Source organism: Lagopus muta, chromosome 6, assembly GCF_023343835.1.
Source record: "Lagopus muta isolate bLagMut1 chromosome 6, bLagMut1 primary, whole genome shotgun sequence".
NCBI classification, from domain to species: domain Eukaryota; kingdom Metazoa; phylum Chordata; class Aves; order Galliformes; family Phasianidae; genus Lagopus; species Lagopus muta.
In genome coordinates, this window is record NC_064438.1 from 10,047,166 (window position 1) to 10,067,076 (window position 19,911).

General features: G+C 43.5%; 1 protein-coding gene across 1 annotated transcript in view; it reads left to right on the forward strand.

Annotated features, from left to right (window-relative positions):
• The window catches only part of LMO1 (LIM domain only 1), a 332,446-nt gene that overhangs the window by 249,135 nt on the left and 63,400 nt on the right, over positions 1 to 19,911 (forward strand). Inside the window, exons 4-5 of the mRNA XM_048950045.1 lie at positions 12,433 to 12,556; positions 18,401 to 18,490. The gene's annotated coding sequence lies outside the window, so the exon portion shown is untranslated. The remainder of the gene's footprint in view (positions 1 to 12,432; positions 12,557 to 18,400; positions 18,491 to 19,911) is intronic.

Consider the following 19,911-nt stretch of genomic DNA (forward strand, 5'->3'; position numbering starts at 1 on the left):
CACATGGCTTCTGTCAGCTTGGAGTGTGGGCAGAGCTTGCTCATGGCTGTTTGCAATCTGTGGTATAAACATACCCAAAGAGTAATAGCAGGTGGTAGCAGAAGAGGGGGATAGAAAGGAAAGCTTAGAATAAAAGATGTTAAGCTTCATTTGGAATATGATGAGCCAAATTCATCATTGGTGAAACGCCCTGAAGTCAGTGGTGTTACAATAATAAAATTAGTCCAGAGAATCATATCCGTCCCTGGCACTTTGTGCAATGCCTTTGATCTCATGAGGTATATGTCATGGCTGTATCGTGCCTGATGAACTCGCAACATGATGCCTCCAGGGTGAAACACTGGAGAAAAAAAAAACAACAGACAACAGCCCCGGGAAGTCATGATCTAAGTTTTCAATGTACATTTCAGTCTGAAATCCTGGCAGAGAGTTTTCTTTTCTTCCTGCATATTTCCCCCAAATGCTAACGATATAATGAAATCTTTGGCCACACATTCAGTACTCGAAATGGGATTAATTTCTTTCTCCTTGGCTAGTACAAATAGCTGCACATGAAGAGTTTATGCAATAGCAGAGGGGGTTATTTTGTCTTGGCAATGGTTTCATCTGGAGCAATGGAAGAAATTGAGGTAACATGAATATTGTATTTAGCTTTCTCCATCCACAGAAGAAAAGCCAGTGTTTCATTTGGCACTCTCTACTTATTAAAGTGTTCTTCTGCATTGCTTCCCAGCTTCAGCTCTGCAACTCCTGAGCAAGCCAAAAACAATCCATCTCACCTCAATCATTCCCTAAAAAATAAAAAGCCAACAAAAACCCAGAAATACAAAACTGATATTCCTAAGAAGTACATTCTTCTCTCTTTCTCATTATACAGCACTTGGAAGTTATATTGGTTAAACCAGACCTTCAGCTGGTTTAAGTTTACCTAGCTTGAGCGAGTTCAGTGAAGTTGTCTCAATTTACAGCAGCTGAGAATTTGGCCCTCATTATTAAAGGGCTTAAATAATATAGGATCAACTAGACTTTGGAGCTGTGCTCTGTTTCAGGGATGAGGATTAGTGGTCTGGAAGGCTGAAAGGGCTGACCATCACTGGTGATAAACTGCAAAGAATGGGTGCTCACAGCTTTCTCTGCTAAGAAGCTGCAGCTCAGAAGGGCTTTTACTTTTTGGGCTACTCAAAAGCATGTTACCGGTGGTGGCTGTGCTGTCTGAAAAGTTCTCTGGGCATTGTATCCCATACATGTGGGAGCAGAGCTGTGCCTGGCCCTGGTGCTGTCCATCAGCCCTTGGCAAGGCAGTTTCTGTGAGGCCAGAGCTGCTGTGGAAAATAGGATCATCCAGGTATGCCCTGAGCTTGTGTGTTATTCTGTGGTAGATCTTGAACCCTGTGTTACAGTCACAACAAACCTGGATTAGGAAGGGTTTCAAAGCCATTGTGTGGAAAATGTGGAGCCACACAAGAAGGCAAAATTCCTTCCCCCCTGCTGAGACATAGGGCAACTGCTCTCCCTGATGGTCATGGCCAGTTGCCTGCTCAGCACAGGTGAGCTAGGAGGTAAATGTCAAACCAGCTACCGTACGGCCTTCTCTACAGCCAGCTAAAGAAGCTGGGGGTGTTCAGAAAGAGCTGGGGGGTTCTGGGACTGCATAGGCCAGGGGGCACATCTAAGGCAGTAGTGGGGCACAGGGGCTTGTGATGGAAGCCTGCAGGAGGATGGGCTTCACGTGAGTATTGCTGGTTGAGAAAGCCAGAGGTTGCATATATATCTGGTCCAACATAAGTTAAAAAAGCTTTTTTACTATCATTTCTATTATACTCTTTATAAACTGATCATCAGGCAACTTGAGCACATTACTGGGCTTTTAAAAAGGAATCTCTTATTCCTTCTCTTGGAATTTCTCTGTGTAGATCAGAAATTGGTTTTAAGTTGGCTTTTTGTTCAACTGTTTTTGGTTGGTTTTCTTCAAGTTTTATCATATACTTTTCAACTTTACAGGGAAGAAATATTTGATGCAGAAAGCCCATATTCAGTATTCACGATCTGGGCTGTGTGGCCTCACTGTTATTGGTCTATGAATGATAGGTTTGGATGAGCAAGGAAGCAAGTACGTCTGGCTCAGATATCACACCTGAATTTCCTTTTTCTTTCTTTCTTTCTTTCTTTCTTTTTTCCCAACATCCAACATGTATGAGACTTCAAAAGGCATTTTGCACAATTTATCATTATTATTATAGTTATCATCAGAGCTGTGTAGACAGGAAGGGTCCTTAATGAGATAGACCTCGTACACCTAATGAGATGCAGTCCTTTCCCTTTGAGTGTACAGTTGAGACAGGTAGGAGAGAACAAGGAAATGGAAGCACAGAGGGGCAAAAGGACTCTGTCAAGGTCACATCTGTGTTAGTAAAACTTGATCACTCAAACGTTCATGGCAAGTAAATATGAAGGGCGAGCAGTCGGCCAAAGTAAATTCACTTTAAAACCTGAATGAATATAATCAATATTATTCACCCACTGTGTCCCAGATGCCTGAGCCAATTAGATAACAAACAGTTTGTTCACTTTTTTGAGTTATTTGTAAAGAAGTGGCTTGATTGCCAGTGTGCCTAATTCCAGACATATGCCAATTCCCGAATGGCAATGGAGCTGCGCTATTGCATGCCAAGGCTGAGGCAGAAACTCAGATCTTTCCTGTTAGACTTTTCCCTAAAGATCTGCAGTCAAATCTCTGACTATCAGACAAACAGATGCGCTGCCCAATGGATCGCTTTCTGCTTGATGCGAACACGTAGTTGTAGCTGTAGTCCACAGTCAGTGCTGGTGGCTGGGCACAGAGGTGGCCTGGCTGCTGTCAGCACACCCAGTGGTGCAGTCCCTTTGCTGGGAGGCATTTAGACTGCAGCACTGGGACTGCTTCCCTTCCTAGGAGTGATCTGGCACCACCGCTCTGCAGCCGACAGTAGAAGTGGCCTGGCTGAAGCGAGCAGGTGCCTGCTGAGGCCTTTTCTGGATGAAGTTTTCATTATTTTGTACTAAAAGCAGCAAGGAGTTGGAGGTGATATCTGGGGTATCTGGGGGAGTCAGATCTGGGGTATCTGAGTATCTGGGGGACGAATACGCCTTCATGCAAGTTATCTGTCCTTAAGTAAATCATCTGAATGCTGTGGAAGTCTTCAGGGAATATCATATTGTGAATTCATGATTGCTGAGCATTTGATTCAGAACATTAGATGTCGAATATTTCCCACTGTATGTCACTGCAGAAGAACTATTTATTAAGTCTTTGCAAATTCCTACTCCTTTGCCTACCTTTCTAGATTTACATAAATCCTGCAGTGTTGTTTTCCCCCCTCTTTGCATACTGAGTCACCAGGTCAGTGATTCATGCAGAAGATAGCAACACCTCCAGTCCTTTGTCTTTTGAGTAGCTTGCTCAGGTACACAACTACCCTTAGCAGAAAGCAGACTGAACCATAAAGGTCTGGACTAATGCTATTGCAGAAGAGGGATGTTTGTGGTACAGAAAATCCTGGGAAGTGGTTCACTGTAGCCTCAATAATAAAATGTGCTATTTTAAGTATTAGACTTGCATGAACACCTTTATTAACTGAAAGTTCATAGGCAACTGTTTCTATTGTCTGTCCTTTGCTGCGCAGGGCATGAATATCTAATGACTATCCCTGCTTCATTCACATATGTAACTCTCGCTATTATTACTGTTTCCCATTTGTTTGTTTTAAAAAACCACAAAACATGAAATTGTATTCTGAATAATTACCATATAATTAAAGATAAGAGGGTATAAAATCCTCTCACTTTAAGAATGTCCCCTATTAAACACGCATGGTCATAAAATATTAAGGAAAGCCAGCTCGATCTATTGAAGATACACATACATGAAAGTTCTTTGTAGGTCACAGGAATTCATAAAAGAATGTGCCGCAAATTAGAGCTCTAAGCTGTGTGGCCTTGCCATACTCCCATAAATGCCTATCAAGGCATTGTGCCTGTTACTGGCACAACTGCATCTTTTACATAAAAGAGTAAAATTTAGTGTTAAATAAAGCCTAAGTAGAAACAAAAGGACCTTATCTCCTTCAAATGGCATCCTCCCAGGAAATGCACAAAAATCAATGCATTATAGAAGCTTATGATCTCATTTCAGTGATTCAACACAACAAAACTTCAATTACACCATCTCTTCTTTCTGTGTCTGCTGACTTTTCTCTCTGGATGGTAGTACTAGGTTTCGATGTGGGTTGTGTGGTTAGTTAGTTTGTTTGTTTGCCTCCTTAGGACCACATCATAGAAGACAGTCTGGCCTGAGGAAAACGTGGTGTATTAAACTATTAGAGGTTAACATGCACTGAGAAATGAATGCCATGGACTCTCCAGAAGTAGTCTAGGTATGTGAAAGATCAGTATCATATTGGGATAGCTAGACTAGCCCCTAGGGCTTACATGGATTTGTTTCCTAACAGGGATGTCCTGCATTTTTGTCTAGTCTAGTTTGAGTTGGTTTTTCACAGAACAAAGGTTGTACCTTTCCTGTAAAAACTACCATATAGCCACCTTCTACAGGAAATGTAGATGGCATATACTTCCCAGTCTTATCAATTTGATACCTGTCCGAATGGCATTATTGCTTTGGCCTCCAGAATACACTATATTAATTTACATTTTGGTCAAGCACTGACCATTATCTTCTTATGTTTTCAATGAGAAGGAGGTGGTGGCAGTGAACGGATAAATCACAGAAGACACACTTCATCTGTCATCTTTGGTCTCATGACCAGACCCTGGAGATAAGAGAGACAGTCTGTGAAAGGGAAGACTTCCCTTTGGTTGAGGAGGATTTGGTCAGAGATCATCTGGGCAAACTCAATGCACACAGATCCATGGGCCCTGACAGGATGCACCCACGTGTACTGAGGGAGCTGGCAGAAACAACTGCCAAGCCGCTTTCTATCATCTGCATCTCTATTACCTGCTGTAGAGAACCTCCTTTAGCAGAGGGGATTGGACTTGCTGATCTCTAGAATTCCCTTCCAACCCTTACAGTTCTGTGATTCTGTAGTCTTTGAAAAGTTCTGGAGAATGCAAGAGGTGCCTAAGATCTGGAAGAAAATTGATGTCACTCCAGTCTTCAAAAAAGGGCAAGAAAGCGGAACTGCGAAACTACAAACCAGTCAGCCTCACCTCCGTCCCTCGGGAGCTGACAGAGCAGCTTATTCTGTATGCCATCTCCAAGCAAGTGGAAGAGAAGAAGGTTATCAGGAGTAGTCAATATGGACTCACTAAGGGAAAATCATTCTTGAGCAACCTGGTAACCTCCTGTGATGTCATGACTGACTGGGTACATGGGGGGAGAGTAGAGGATGTTGCATACCTTGACCTCAGCAAGGCTTTTGATGCTATCTCACACAGTGTCCCCTTAGGTAAGATTAGGAGGTGTGAAACAATGAGTAGACAGTGAGGTCGATTGAAAACTGGCTGACTGGCGGAGTTCAGAGGACTGTGATCAGCAGCACAGAGTCCAGTTGAAGGCCTGCAGCTAGTGATGTCCCCAGTGCTGGGTCTGGTCTTGTTCAGCATCTTCATCAGTGACCTGGATCAAAGAGTCCACCTTCAGCAAGTTTGCTAGTGATGCAAGGCTGAGAGGAATGGTTGATGCACCAGAAGGCTGTGCTGCCATTCAGCAAGATCTGGACAGACTGGAGAGCTGAGCAGAGAGTGACCTGGTGAGGTTCAACAAGACCAAGTCCCACAACCAGGGAGGAATAACTGCATGATTCAGTACGGGTTAGGGGCTGACCTGCTGGAGAGGAGCTCTGCAGAGAGGGAGCTGTATGTCCTGGTGGACAACAGGTGGCCATGAGCCAGCAGTGTGCTCCCGTGGCCAAGGAGGACAATGATTTCCTGGGGAGCATGAAAAACAGCGAGGCCAGCAGGTGGAGGGGGGTGATCCTCCCTCTCTATTTTGCCCTGGTGAGGCCACAGCTGGAGTGCTGTGTCCCATTCTGGGCTCCCCAGTTCAAGAAAGAGGGATCTCCTAGAGAGAGTCCAGCGCAGGGCCACAAAGATGATGGGGGGCCTGGAGCATCTCCTGTATGAGGAAAGGCTGAGAGATCCGGGGCTGTTCAGCCTGGAGGGGAGAAGACTGAAAGGGGATGTTAAAAATGCAAACATCTGCAGTGTGGGAGTCAAGAGGATGGGGCCTGGCTCCCTTCAGTGGTGCCCAGCAACAGAACATGGGGCAATGGACACAAACTGGCACATAGGCACATCTGAACACAAGGAAAAACTTCTTTACTAGAGGGGTGACAGAGCATTGGAATAGGCTGCTTAGAGAAGTTGTAGTGTCTCCTCTGGAGATATTCAGAACCTACCTGGATACTCTCATGTGCAACCTGCCATAGGGAACTTGCTTTAGCAGGAGTTTGGACTAGACAACTTCCTTAAGTCCTTTCCAACCCCAACAGTTCTGTGATATGGCAGATGTTACACTTTTGAACTGCTTCTGTCCTTAGTTTGGGTAAAAACCTCAACCATGTCTTGATCTGTTCTTGGTTCAGGACCCTTTTCCAGAAATGCTGCAGCCCAACCAATTATTTTATTGTTTTTATTATTTTTCTCTCCCATTTGATCGCCCCTTATCTCACAATAGCCTTCATGTTTTCTTTGATGCATCTTTTAGAAATAGAGTTGATCAATACTGCAACAATAAAAAATTAAAAAAAAGGTGAGCATGTAGTGAGTGGGGTGAGTGGAATGAGTCTGTGCTCACGTGCCTCCTTTCCCTTTACAAAAAGAATGCATCTCATTTGTTCAAATCTAAGCAACTTTTAATGGCCTTACTTGTATTGCTGTTTACTTCTGGAGAGCTAGAAAAGATTGCCTGTTAGCTCACATAATAAGATGTTAGTAATATGTGGTTAGGCACAACTTCAGAATGTCTGAATTTGTATCTTTCTTTTTTTGTGTGGATTAAGACTGTGTGGAGCAGTAAGATGTGGGTTTAAGAAGTGAGAGTCTGAATGAGTTTTCTGGCTCTAGAGCAGATTTTCTCTGTGCCCTTGGGTGAATCAGTTGCTTTGTCTCCAGCTCCCTCTCTGCCAAACTGATGTAATATTACATGCCTAGTATAGGTGTCGGGAAAATAAATTAATGGATGTCTGTGAGGCATGCAGATCGTTGGTGCGAGGATGTGTACTTCTGAGAGACACCAGCAGCAAGCTTATTGGGAAAAGAGGTTGTCTTGGCAGGGTGGAGAGAAAGAAAACCATCCAAGAATTGGACAGGAGGCCGGTAAGTGGAAGCAGCCTGCTTGTAAGAAGTGAACTGGGGCTGATATAACAAAAGATGTCCGTGAGCTGTTAGAGAAATTGCAAAGACATCTGAAGATCAGATGTTCGCTTTGACTTTGGAGACTCGCAGTTCTCAAACAATCCCACCACCGCTGTGTTGGGGAAGGCTCAGGAAGACCTCCTGAAAGTTGCTAGGGCACAGAGAAAAATATATACACAAATATCGCTATTAAATAAGACATGAAAAATTCACGCTGATAGTTCAGTGAAAAGCTGCATTATACTCATTCCTGCATGAATTATGGTGCATATACAATAATTGCAATGAATTCTGCAGGGAAATGCATGAGAATGGAAGTGCCTATTCAGACTGGAAGCCATGAAAGAGTACCCTCTAATAACAAGTGGATCCTAGCACTTATTGAAATAAGTAAAATAAGAAAAGGAGCAGAGGGAGTGAATTGCATGAAGAGGGGAAAATCTTGAACTCATGCTGGCCCGAAAGAAGTGTCAGAAATAAAGAACTCCTTTAAGTAAAAACACTCCCAAATTAGACCTTTGTCTGACCAATTCAATAAGAAAGGAACAGGGAATGGGGAAAGTCATTCAAACGTATTCATTAAGTTGCCAGAGAAATGCTTATTAAAGAAGCCCTCATCTTTATTCCTTTTTTTGGAAGGAGGGAGAAGGAGAAGAAAGGGAAAGACTTTTTAATTTAACATTAATTCTTTAAAGGCATTCTTCCTATTATTATCCCTTCTATTTTGACTCGCTGCATTTGAAAAATTTGTTGTCTTTTAAATGGATTTATTCCTTTTAACAGCATTTGACATCTTTTGTCAGAAGTTCCTTCATTTTTCCAGTTTACTTTTTTAACATGTATTTGTTTAAGTGGCTTCCACTGTATTAATTGATGTGTTTGTGGCTGTTCAGAGCAAATGCATTCTCCTCACAGGGATTTTAACAGGCATTTGTTTAAGTGGGTTTTGCTTTTCTGTGTCTATTTCTGCTTGTTTTTCTGGTGGAGAAGGAGACATTACTAACATGCAGCTGACATAATGAGTCCCATTAACTCCCAATTCAGCTTGCTTTTTTGACCACCTCTCTTTTAATGACTGTACTTTTCTTGACTGTAAAGTTTGGGGAATAGGAAAACTGTTCGCTCTGCTGGATTTTAATACATGTTTACATCCCTCTTTGCAGAACAGCACCACCTCTCAATTAATGTTAGTCCTCGCCTTAAAGCAATACTTAGTGATAAATAAATGTGAGTTGTGCATTGGAGAAGCGTGGTGTGAGCTTGCATTTTTACAAAGGCTGTAGAACACTTAGAGACTGAGCAGCATTTGTGTTCTAATATTTTAAAGCTTTTCCATTGATCTCCTGTTAACTGAGAAGCAAGAATTAACCTCAATGACAGTGCTAGTAGCTCTGCAGTCTATTTTGGCCTGTTCTTTAAGTAAAAAGAGCAACCTAGATGAGAATTTTGTGCTTCACTGGATATTGAAAGATGAGGCAATAAACTGCTAAACTTGAGTAATCACACACTCCCAGAGGAATGCCTCAAATGGGGTTGGTCAAAAACCTTGAAATTCTAGCCTTCTGCACACTGCCTGGGCTTTAACATTTGATGAGAGTCATTATAGTGGGGGACTGAATACAAGTGTCTTCTGATTACAGACCTTCCATTAAAAGTTCCCACCAGCGTGCCTTTCCATAGAGAAGCGTCAATGGGATTAAAATCTCAATTCACCCCAGTCAATTCTCCAGTAACACGATTTCATTAGAGGCAGGCAGGGAGGAAAATGGACTAGAAAGCACTGAAACAGCTGGTGTATAAATTATAAAGTGTACTTTCTACTAAGTGAACACACCTTCCGCTCAGCCACATTACTAATTAATGTGTAGGGTAGCCGATTTTATGTAAATTGTATTCTTCCTCTCTCCTGTGCTTTGGTTAACAACAGGTTCTTCTAAATCTTGGAAAAAGAAAGATTATGCAAAGCTATCATCATAAGAAAATAGCGTATTAACATACTGCCTGTGAACTGTATCCAATCAGTTCCTTTTCACTGGCGTGTGTACAAAACAATCAAAATCAAATTTATATTGCACTCCTTTAATATATTCTGGCATTAATATAATCAACGAACAAGTGTTAAAAAGTCTTACAGGCCTACTCTGCTTTAAAATGATGCGTTTGTTCTCAGGGTTAGCGGATATTTTCAGCCGCTTGATAAGGACAGCAAAAGGAAAAGTTGTGCCTGTAGGAATGTGGGTCCCCACGCAGTCTGTCTCCTTCTAGCAGCAGCCTGTTGAGTTTATTTTGTGTGTGCTGTCTGGAATCCTGGGCTCTGTCAGCTGTGTCAGCTGTACTCTATGTTACCTGCAGTACATTGATGTGCAATGATCAGGTGCTGCTTAATAATTGCTTGTAAGGGTTCCAGGAGCAGCTCCTGGCGAGCTCTCACGTGAGGTCATGTGGGAAGAACTGAGGTGTTTTGGCACTGCTCTCGGTGGAGCGGGCTCAGGGATCCCAGCAGTCAGCCAGCAGGGGCATCCTGCAGAGCCCTAGCGCCTTACAGCCTACCCTTGCTCCTGCGATGGCGATTCTTTAACTTTGTGTCAAATCCAGAAAATCTGTAGGTGCAAGGGTAGGAGTCTTGTGAATGTTCCCTCCTTGAGCACTGCACTTGTGCGGAATTGATTTCTGAGGTGCCCTTCGAGGTGTGGAAAGGATGCCACTGAAGTCAGAAAGCTGCTGGGTATGGGCCATAGACTGGAATCCATCGTATCCTTTCAGCAGCATATGGATCCTTTACAGTAGGAACAGGGAAACTGACAGGGACGGTTTGTCCACTAAAACCAAGCTGAGACCATAAGCTCACTTCAGTTTGGACCAGAGGACAGCAATAAGCCTTGGATGAAATATCAGTGCTTTTCCATTAAGTGACCCCATGTCATCCTTATTTACGACTTCCTAACAGTGGACTTAGCCAGCTGGCCTACGTGATTGGCATAATTCCACTTTGAAACTGCAGATCTGAATTCTTGAAAGTACAAAACGCCGTTCGTTTAAATGGCCAAACTGTCAGAAGAAAAACTGTAGCATACCTCCAGGTTATGGTGCATGCGATGAGAAGCAAGCCACCTGGAAAAGCATGGGTTGGGAATTTGGTATCAGAATTCATTACCAAAAATGGCTTTTTAGACTTGTACCATTATTTTTTTTTGCTGCTCAGACCTTGGCAGCAAAGCTATGAAGTGAAGCGGGGGGAAATGCAGAGGAGAAGAAGAAAGTTAGGGTTTATTGCTAACTGCTTTCTTCAGCCCCTTGTTCCCTACCAGCAGTACCACCGAGTCAGATTTATGGCTCACCTCAGCTGGGGCAGCCCTGCTGCAGCTTCCTCCTGTCTGATGGCACTGATGGTGTATGTGGCAACTACGCAGCAGCCCTCAGCCATGAGAACGAAGAGGGATCATCTGCAGTAGTTCATAGGAAGAGAGGATGTACAAATTCTCCCTTAGGTGGCAATGGTAAAAGCCTATTAACTGCAGCCACTTTAGTGTCACTGAGAACTACTTGTAGCAGAGGAGGTCACTATCCAGAGCCACAAATTACTGTTGTTATCTTCCATGATGGCTCAGCACTTGAGGCAAGCATTCTCTATCTCTCTCCCTTCCACTCCATGTCACTGTCAGGCCCTTCCCAGCTGGCTGATGGGCAGCTTGGTGCCACTCGCTGCCACTCAGTCAGCACCTGATAGCACTGTCCCAGTGCTCCCACTGCCCAGTGAAGGAAGGGGTTCAGACACAACATGCTGGTACCCAGTTTTACCTTCACATTTATGTTATCAGAACAAATGATCTCTTGTGCTTTCAGAAACTCAGCTGGTGAACCCAATAGGGTTGTTAGGAGTACAGAAAAGGACAGACTGAGGTATGTTCTATGCTTTCAGGACTGCTGGCAAAAGTTCTACTGATCTCAGTAGTGTATGAAAAATAATGTCAGAGCCTCTGAAGAGGATCCTTCCTTCTAGCAGCTTAACATGGCTTAGCAGTGACTTGTCTGGTCTAGGACCTATAGCTCTCTAGCATGAGAGAATAGGTCTCAGGCCTAACTAGTGATGCAGAGAAGATAGCCAACCATAGCCAAACCAAACTGAAATGATTGAGATTGTCTAGCTTCAGGGGATGTTTAGTTTCTAGCACAAATTGCCTGTAATAGATTTTAATTTCTGTATGTGTTCTGTAATTATTTTTGTTTCGATGTAACTGTGAAATTGAGTATTTTGTTTCTGCTGTTATCAGGTCATTCCTGAAAATAAAATGTATCTCAGAGAATAACGATGTTATTATTATTCAAAGGCTACATGTTTGGGTAATTATGCAAACATTGTCTCTCTGTCAGTCAATAACCTTTCTCAGAATACCTGGGAGCCTGGAATTAATTAGACTTGTCATTTCCTGCTTTGAATGCCCCTTTGTAAGGGTGCCACCTCAGCCCCCTCCCTGTCCAAACCCATGTCCAAAGTGCCTCACTGCTGTCTACCAAGGTCACTCTGCTACACAGCTGTCCAACTGAGAGTGGGGGTCTGCAATGAGCAGTACTGCTTCTCTAATTATGACTACAAGCTTAAGATATATGCATACATATATAGGACCAGGCTCTGAGCAACCTGATTGAGCTGCAGATGTCCTTGTTTGTGCGGGGGAGTTGGACTAGATGACTTCTAAGGTTCTCTTCCAACTCAAACGGTTCTGTGGTTCTGCATGTACAGTTCTGCAAACTTTATATGCCGTTATAACAAAATTCAACTAAGTGACTTGCGTGTCACTGCAAAAAATGTGAAGTCTACAGTAAGCAGCATCACTTCCCTGAAGTAAGTGAAGCTTCAGTGGCCTAACTTCAGAGAGATCAGAGGCCCTCTTCTTATTTCCATCATGGCTGGAAGTTTGGGAGCACAGTTTATGTGAACGCAGCTGGAGAAAAAAATCCCTGGCAAAAAGAAAGGAAAAAAGTAATGATGCTAGATTTAAACAAGACTGATTTTTTTTTTTTTTTTTTTTTTCCCCTCCCTAAGTACTCCTAATAGGAACAAATGGTTTATCTTTTCAGATATATTTCTGTATATATCCCTGGGAAAAGGCTGCAAAGATCCCAGCCACCACGTTTACCTTCAACACCAAAGACTTGCTTCACAAGGAGAAGACACAGTGCTATGCTCGCCCCCAAAGTGAAGGTGAGTGTTGTCCTGCATACACACTGATGAAAGCAAAGCTAAATGAAACCCAAATTTTATAGTAGAAGTGAGCCACATCAGCCAAAGCCTTTCCAATGTTTTAAGAGGTGTTGGCTTTTCCTCCTCTTGCTTATTCTTGCTTCTCGTTAAACAGGCTTGTATGAAAACAAAAGGGATGATGTTAAAATCCTTTGTCTTTGTGGCTCCCCTGGCTACACCCTGTGTTTTTGGTGCTCAAAAGGGCAAGTGTGTCCCACAGGGAGGAATCTTCAGCTCCCTACAAATGGCTTTGAACCAGCTGCACATCACACGACCACCCCAGTGAGCCAGTGGATCTGGGTACTCTTGCTGGGACAAGTTCATCCATGCCTGTATGGGGAGCTGCTTCATTGAGCCTCATTACTCCAATTTCCTACCGACACCGTGCACACTGTGACGGCTTGGGCGTGTGTCAGGGGCAGGGGGTTGAGCAGCTGCCTATTCTTATGTGGAAGCAGGAGAAGATGAGCTGTAACCATGCCCTAACCCCACACTGTTGCCTCTGCAGTCGGTGCCACTGAGGAGTAGGAGCAAGATGCTCATTTGTCCCCCTTAGATGGGAGGGTGCGCCTGCATCTGCCCCTGCATCCTTCTCCTCTAGTGGACATTTTGCCCTAGAGAAAGGTGTCCTGATGCCCTCCTGACAAACTGGCACTGGCAAACCATCCTCAGGTATTACCTTCACCATTCTGCAGCTCCCTGGAAATCCCTATGTTTGTCTCCTTTTAAAGAAAAGTGCATGCTTGGAAGCGTCTTGGCTAAACTCTCCCAGAGAGGACTATTTCCTCAATCTGAAAGATAACACAAGCCATCTATTTTTTCCTTATTCAAGCTGTATAGCCTGCATCTGCAAGGTCAGTCAAGCATCCCTCCAAAGCCTCTAGCTTCAGTTCTGTTTCTTCAAGCACGCAAGCTCTAGCTCACAGGTTAGATGTGCCTTCCTTGTTCATCCCTGGTCTGTGGATATCCCGGATCTCTGCTGAGGGTTTTGTTTTCATTAGTAAGCTCATTTCCCTACAGGGATTTTTCCAGTATGTGTTTTCCTCAGCTGTTGCTGTTAAAGGGGATCTATCATGGACTTTTATTCCCATACGGAAATTTGCAGTACCTACCACTTGATGTTGATGTTTTCCAAGTACCCTAAGAGCTGTTAGAGGAATTAATCACTTTTTGATTTCCACAGGACAGTGGACAACGTGTGAGAGAGAACTTAGCCAGTGATATCCATTATTATCACCCTTCTGAAACTCACCACTGCTGAGTGAAAATGAGCTTTGTGAAGATAATCAATCACTGGTCACCACATGTGTTCCCTCAGTATAACATTAAGGATAAAACTCACCACTTTGAACAGCATCAACACAAAGTCTTGTGTAACACCAATTCTCACTCACTCACTTCTGCTGGGGAGATGAAAGAGGTATCTGTTTACCCACGAGGTCTAAAAGGATATCGCAGGCACAAGTGAGGACTTGCTGGACAACCATGTGGCTGACCAAGCAAGGATCTTCTGTGCTGCAGGGTGGCACAGGGCTATCATAGCTCTGCATGCAGAGTTAAAAGTCAGATAAAGGGTAACATCCAGAATCACAGCAACACAAATGACAAAAATAAGCACCATAATATTATAAGGAGTTCACTCCTTTGCTGCTGCCTTTATTCAGGTAGTATGCAGTCAATTCATAGAGTAAGAAATGGTTTCAGAACGCTCATTATACAAAAAATTATGGATTTTTTTTCAGGGAGTAACACTACGTAACTTTCCCTGGAGACTGAGCGCTTTACAATTAGTGAGGATGAATTCAAATAAATGGTGTTGTCCACTGGCTCAGACCCACTCATCATCCTGCAGCCCAGGGTTGAAAGCTGTGAAAGGGCCGTGCTCATGAGCAGAGGCTGCCTGTTGGGCAGCACCAGAGAGCAGAGCTAAGCTGGTCGAGGCATTTCAGTCTGAGCCTGTCTTCTCTGCTTATGTGAATGTAAAGGTGCCCAGGTGATTTTCACGGCACAGGCTTTGCAGGCATGCAGTTGCTGCACCCTGTCACTGGAGACTAAAAAGCAGTGGCAGGTCATCACAGAGAGAATTAGCTCATGTATTTTGGCAGGTGAAGCTAAATAAGATGAAATAATTTGACAGGAAGTGAAGAGAAAATGCAACAAAGGAATAGACTTAAAGGAATATCAGGTTACCAGAGGAAAAAAAATAATATGAGAATGAGAAATGTATATACAAATAAATAAAGACAGATAGATATTCCTATACCTCTGTTTCAATCTCAATAGTTAGAGTAGCTCAGACTTCTTTGTCTCTTGGCATTTTTGGGAAGGGCAGCACTGCTATCGCAGTAAATGCTTCCACTTCTTAACATAAAGTAAGGGGACTCTTTGTGACTGCTCCTCCCTAAGGGAAGAAAGAGAAATGCTATATGGGGCACAAAAGCAACAGAGGATTTCTAAGCATATGGTCTCTTCCAGTGACAGTACAGACAGCTTTCTGCTATGAGGAAACAGAGGAGAGCATTGTGACTAGTACTGCCAAGTGGCTAGAGACTTCCTTGCTACCATGTTGCTGGAAAAGCCACAGATAAGCAAAGGAGAAAGTTTGTCCAAAATGATAGCAATTAAGTGCCCAATCCTTGCATTAGATGAAAAAAAATATATATAGAAAAATAAAAGATGATTTACGCAAGCAGTGTGAAAAGCAACAACAGCACCTGCTCATGAAAGAGACTGATAAGAATAGAAAAAGCAGCATGCACGTACAGCTGTACCTGCTCACAGCAGTGAATAGCTGGCCTGCCTCTGAAGCCTGTTGTTGAGGTCCTTGGGAGCACCGTTCAGATGCATGGCAGTACCCAGCCCCATTGCCCTGCCAGCCTGCAGCCAGGCAGCCTACCATTCAGTGGTGCATGTCCATTGGCTGCATGCAGCAAGCAAGGGCCATCTGCGATAGCAGCATGTCCCTCCTGGGCCTGGGCAGCAGCACTGTCACTGCAGGGCTCTGCTGGCCCATGGGCTGGGGCACAGACACTCTGGGGACATAGGCAAAATCCTGCAGGAGTCATCCTTCGCTGTAAGTGTGCAGTGTTTTCAGTCACTTAGAAACCTTTCTTGCTCTCAGAGTTGCCAAGAACGTAGAACAGAACAGTGTGAAGAAATCTTAAACTGAGACAGGGGAGGTTCAGGTTAGATGTTAGGAGGAAGTTTTTCACACAGTGGGTTAGGACTTTTTTATTTTGAATTTGCCATGACATTGTGCCCAACGCCGAACATGGTGGAAGGTGAGAAGAGTCTGGTGCCAGGTGCCATGCCACCTTATCACCCTTTAGTAAGGACAGGTAACTTGTATGCTTGTGCTACTAAAACTGGTGGCCCTGGAGCACTGCCCCAGTGTCGCTTGTCACCCTTCTGGCCAGGAGCCACCTGCAGCCTCCTGATGTGAAGCACTGCGTACCTTGAAGACAATAATCAGCTAGCTGCCCTTAAACCCACTCAGCATTAAAGGACTCTGCAATTCTTCCCTGAACAACTAGACAACGAGAAAAAGGATGAAGACATATGATGATCAATCTCCATTCTGAGTCAGGTGTGGGATCCTACTTAGCTGGCCTCAAACTTTAGGCCAATGGCCTTTGCAACATCGTTCTTACAATCCACCCAGCCCAAGTCTTCTTTTTTCTCATGCAGTTCCACCCCATCATTGCATCTATGAGCCTATCAGTAAGCAAGAAAAGCAAAAAGCGTAGGAATTTCAGATTTACCCTCAGTTCCACACCATTATTTGTGGGCCATTTTGCACTGTGTCCATCATATCCATTTGAACAGAAAATTAATTGTTAACTTTGCAACCATTCTTGTAAGTAAGCTCTTTTTTAAAAGAATCATAAGTCTTGCCAAGAAATGAAAAGCAAGCAAATAAAGATGTACTGGGTCTACATTTTCAGATATTCTGAGCAAGCTTTTGCTGTGTGGGAGCCATAGAAACACACGGGCTTTTCTTCCTCACCAGCAGAGCTATTCAGCCGGAAGCTGGGCTGATTTCAAACCAGTTTTTGCCAAAGACTGCTGGTACTTCCAACTGAGATCTGCTGGAGGGTGCAGACTTAATTATAAAGTATCTTCCCTGCAGCTGCAAAACACTAATCCTGATGCACAGGAGTCCAATGCCTTTGTTTGCTCATGGAAACTATTTTTGAATTTTTCAGAGTTAATGTAACTCTGGTCTAAGACGTACAGGGGCCGTGCAGTAGCCTTGACATGCATTTTGTGCTCTGAAGATGCATGCTCAGGATACTTCTTGATTTTGATGTAACTGCCTACAAGCCTACCATCCAATGCAACAGTGAGTTCAGCACTGTGTGCTGGACACAAGCTGTCCTTAAAACAGGTGCCCAAATTGTGTCAGGAAGCTGGTTCTCTTCCAATGGCAGAACACTGCATGGCTGCAGTCACCCAGCACGTCCCTTCCAGCTGTAGTGTCAGCAGGGACATATATCTGTAGCCATTGCTCTGATGGGGGCATTTTCGCCTTAGATCAGCATCCTTGGGGAAAGTTGGACTGGCCCCTTTGGTGAAGAGGGAAGGCAGGCTGCACTGTGTGAGCAGGGATCAAATGTTCATTCTTCCACCGTGAAACAGCGCCTGGCTCTCCTTCAGTTTGCAGCCATTACCTGCAGGCATTCCAGTCTTGTTTGATTTGTAAGGTCTGGTGCCCTGAAAGTGTGTTTCAACTTTTGGAAAAGACTTAAGACTAAATTAGGTGCTACTCTGAAAGGACTTCATTTTTTTCCAGAAATCTCTGTGACTTCTGTAACATCCCTACTTTTACTGCTTAGACAAAAATAGATTTGTAAAGTTGAGGAACTTCTTGAGGCTTGAATGTAACTGAGCTAAGGAGAAAAAGAACATTTTTCTAGAAGTATCTCAGGATTCTTTCCTTGTTCTTTTGCCATAAGTGTTGAACAACTCCTTGTAATAATAGATTTTGTTTAGTGAGCTGCAGATGTACCACTAGTCTGATTGAAATCTGAAAGTCCTGGGTTTATCTTTGATTTATAATGCCTTATAAGGATAGAATTATCATAAATGAAAGAAAATCTGGCTTGGTCTTAAAAGTTCTTCAGGTCAAGCTCCAGGTAAGGGGCCCTGGAATCAAAAATCATTTGGAAATTTTGAATGAAAACAGAGTGTGTATTATTATTATTAAAAATAATAATTCCAGCTCTCCCACAAAATTAGACACTGCCGCTATTATCAAGGAGAAAGGATATGGGGATGTAAGTAGCAGAATACAACAGACTCAGTGTCTTGCAAAGCTATCCCAACGTGATAATAAAAACTTCAGTGTTGTCTACCAGAATTGCTTTCCGCCATTCAATCTACGCTGTAGTTCAAACTTAATAAGGATATGAGAAACTTGAAGCCAGGATAGGAAATCCCCTTTTGGGGAAACCTAAGGCCTCTTTTGTATTTATATTAAAACCTTTTTACGGTACTTTGCAATATAGAGAGTTAATATAGAGAGTTTAAGTTCGTCTACTACAACCAAGAGGTTGATAGCTCTTTCTCTCCACTCATTTACATTTAGGGATGACTGTGGTTTTAATGAAGCAGAATATTCCAAATACTAATGGATCTTAAATTGCTCAGTCTTACCAAGAGGTACTCCAAATAGCGCATTTGCCTCGAGTGATGTAAAGTGATGAGTTAATTCATGTACTTGTGTCAATTGCTTCAAGATACTGAGAATTAGCTGCATTAGTGATATGCTCTTTTTTTTTTTTTTCTTCCTTTATATATGAACAGGAAGGTGTATAGGAATGGAGATTGATTTAACCTCTACCGCAGAGAGGAGAGGAGAAATGTGGTGGATGTCCTACAAATGTCAGTGACAAGGTTAGTAAGGTCTTCCTCTTTGCATTCTCTTGCTATTCCTTGTAGGATTTTTGAGGTACTTAAGACTTGTAAACAGAGTAGTCCTTGGCAGCAAAATTTCTGACCACAGTGAGAAACCAAGCAAAGTCTGCCTTCAGGATCAAGTAGGACTTGAAAGTTCCTGATAGTAACCTGCTCATAACTAAAGCAGTGCTCAAGGGCCTCTTGTGGTTTAGACTCCTAAACCCATCTGCTTTGTGTCCTGGAAAACCTTCCAAAGGCAAGAAGAACATGGGGATGAGTGCACACCCCTCCTATCTCAAGCTTTTCTGGAGATCAAGGGCACAGCGTGACTCCCCAGCCCTGGGGTTCCTCTGATGTCACACAGAGCTACAGGTGGCAGCTGTTTATTCACCGAATGTGACTTCCCCCTGTATCCGGCCATGGAAAACAAAGTGAGCGAGCGGATCCTTGCCAAACAGTTTGCAAGGATGGAGCTTACACAATTGGGCTCCACCCACATGCCTCACATAGGAATTTTCTCCCTCACCAGCTGGGTTAAGATCACAAGATGGAAAAAAGGGGAGGGAAAAAAAAGAAAAAGCGCTTGAGTTGTTTTCTTTCCATTGTGGCTCCTGAGCTGAAAGTTCCTTTGCAATAGAATAATAGAATAAAGATGAGAGGGAACACTGCTGATGGCTCAAAATCTGGCACCAAAGTTTATTTCTCCTGAGCAGCCTGAGCCTGACCAGTCTTGTCAGACAATGTCAACAGAGGTGAAAAAAAATGACGAAAATCATTGAATCTAGTTGTGCTCAGAAATGAATAAATGCACCAGACAGGGTAAGTATATGGCCATTAAAAATGGCATAACCCTGACTGGAAACTGAACACCCTCATATGTATTTCGTACTCTCAAAGGCTTATCATGCCAGCTGTATTTTTGAATGAGCTAAGTGTCTACTTGTATGAAATGAATGCGAGTAGGCACACATAAGCTTTCTCATCAGTGTCCATACTCATAGCCGTGCATGTACTGAAGTCTCTCAACTCAGCTTGTTATAGCTATCATGATGCAGAGCCTGAAAATGCCTCTTTTCTGAGACCAGACAAACGTGAACTGACAAGCACTGTGTTTTGCCCTTAAGGCTCCTGTCCATGGTGATGCGTCGTCAGTTATTCTCTGTAAAAATCTCTGCCCCCCACCCCACATGTGCTCAACTCTTTCCTTAGCTCTCATCTAATTTGGAGCCAGGTACAGTTCCTGGGAAACACTGCACTCAGACACCTCTGTCGTCCTGCCCTGAGAACATGCGCATGTTCACTTCCAGGCAGGTAGAAGTCGAGAGCCCCAGCCCAGTTAAGAAGAAAGAGGATAGAGACCCACAGCGTGCCTCACCCGCAGCCCATGGAGCCTCCACGCCTGTCACCCATGGAAATCA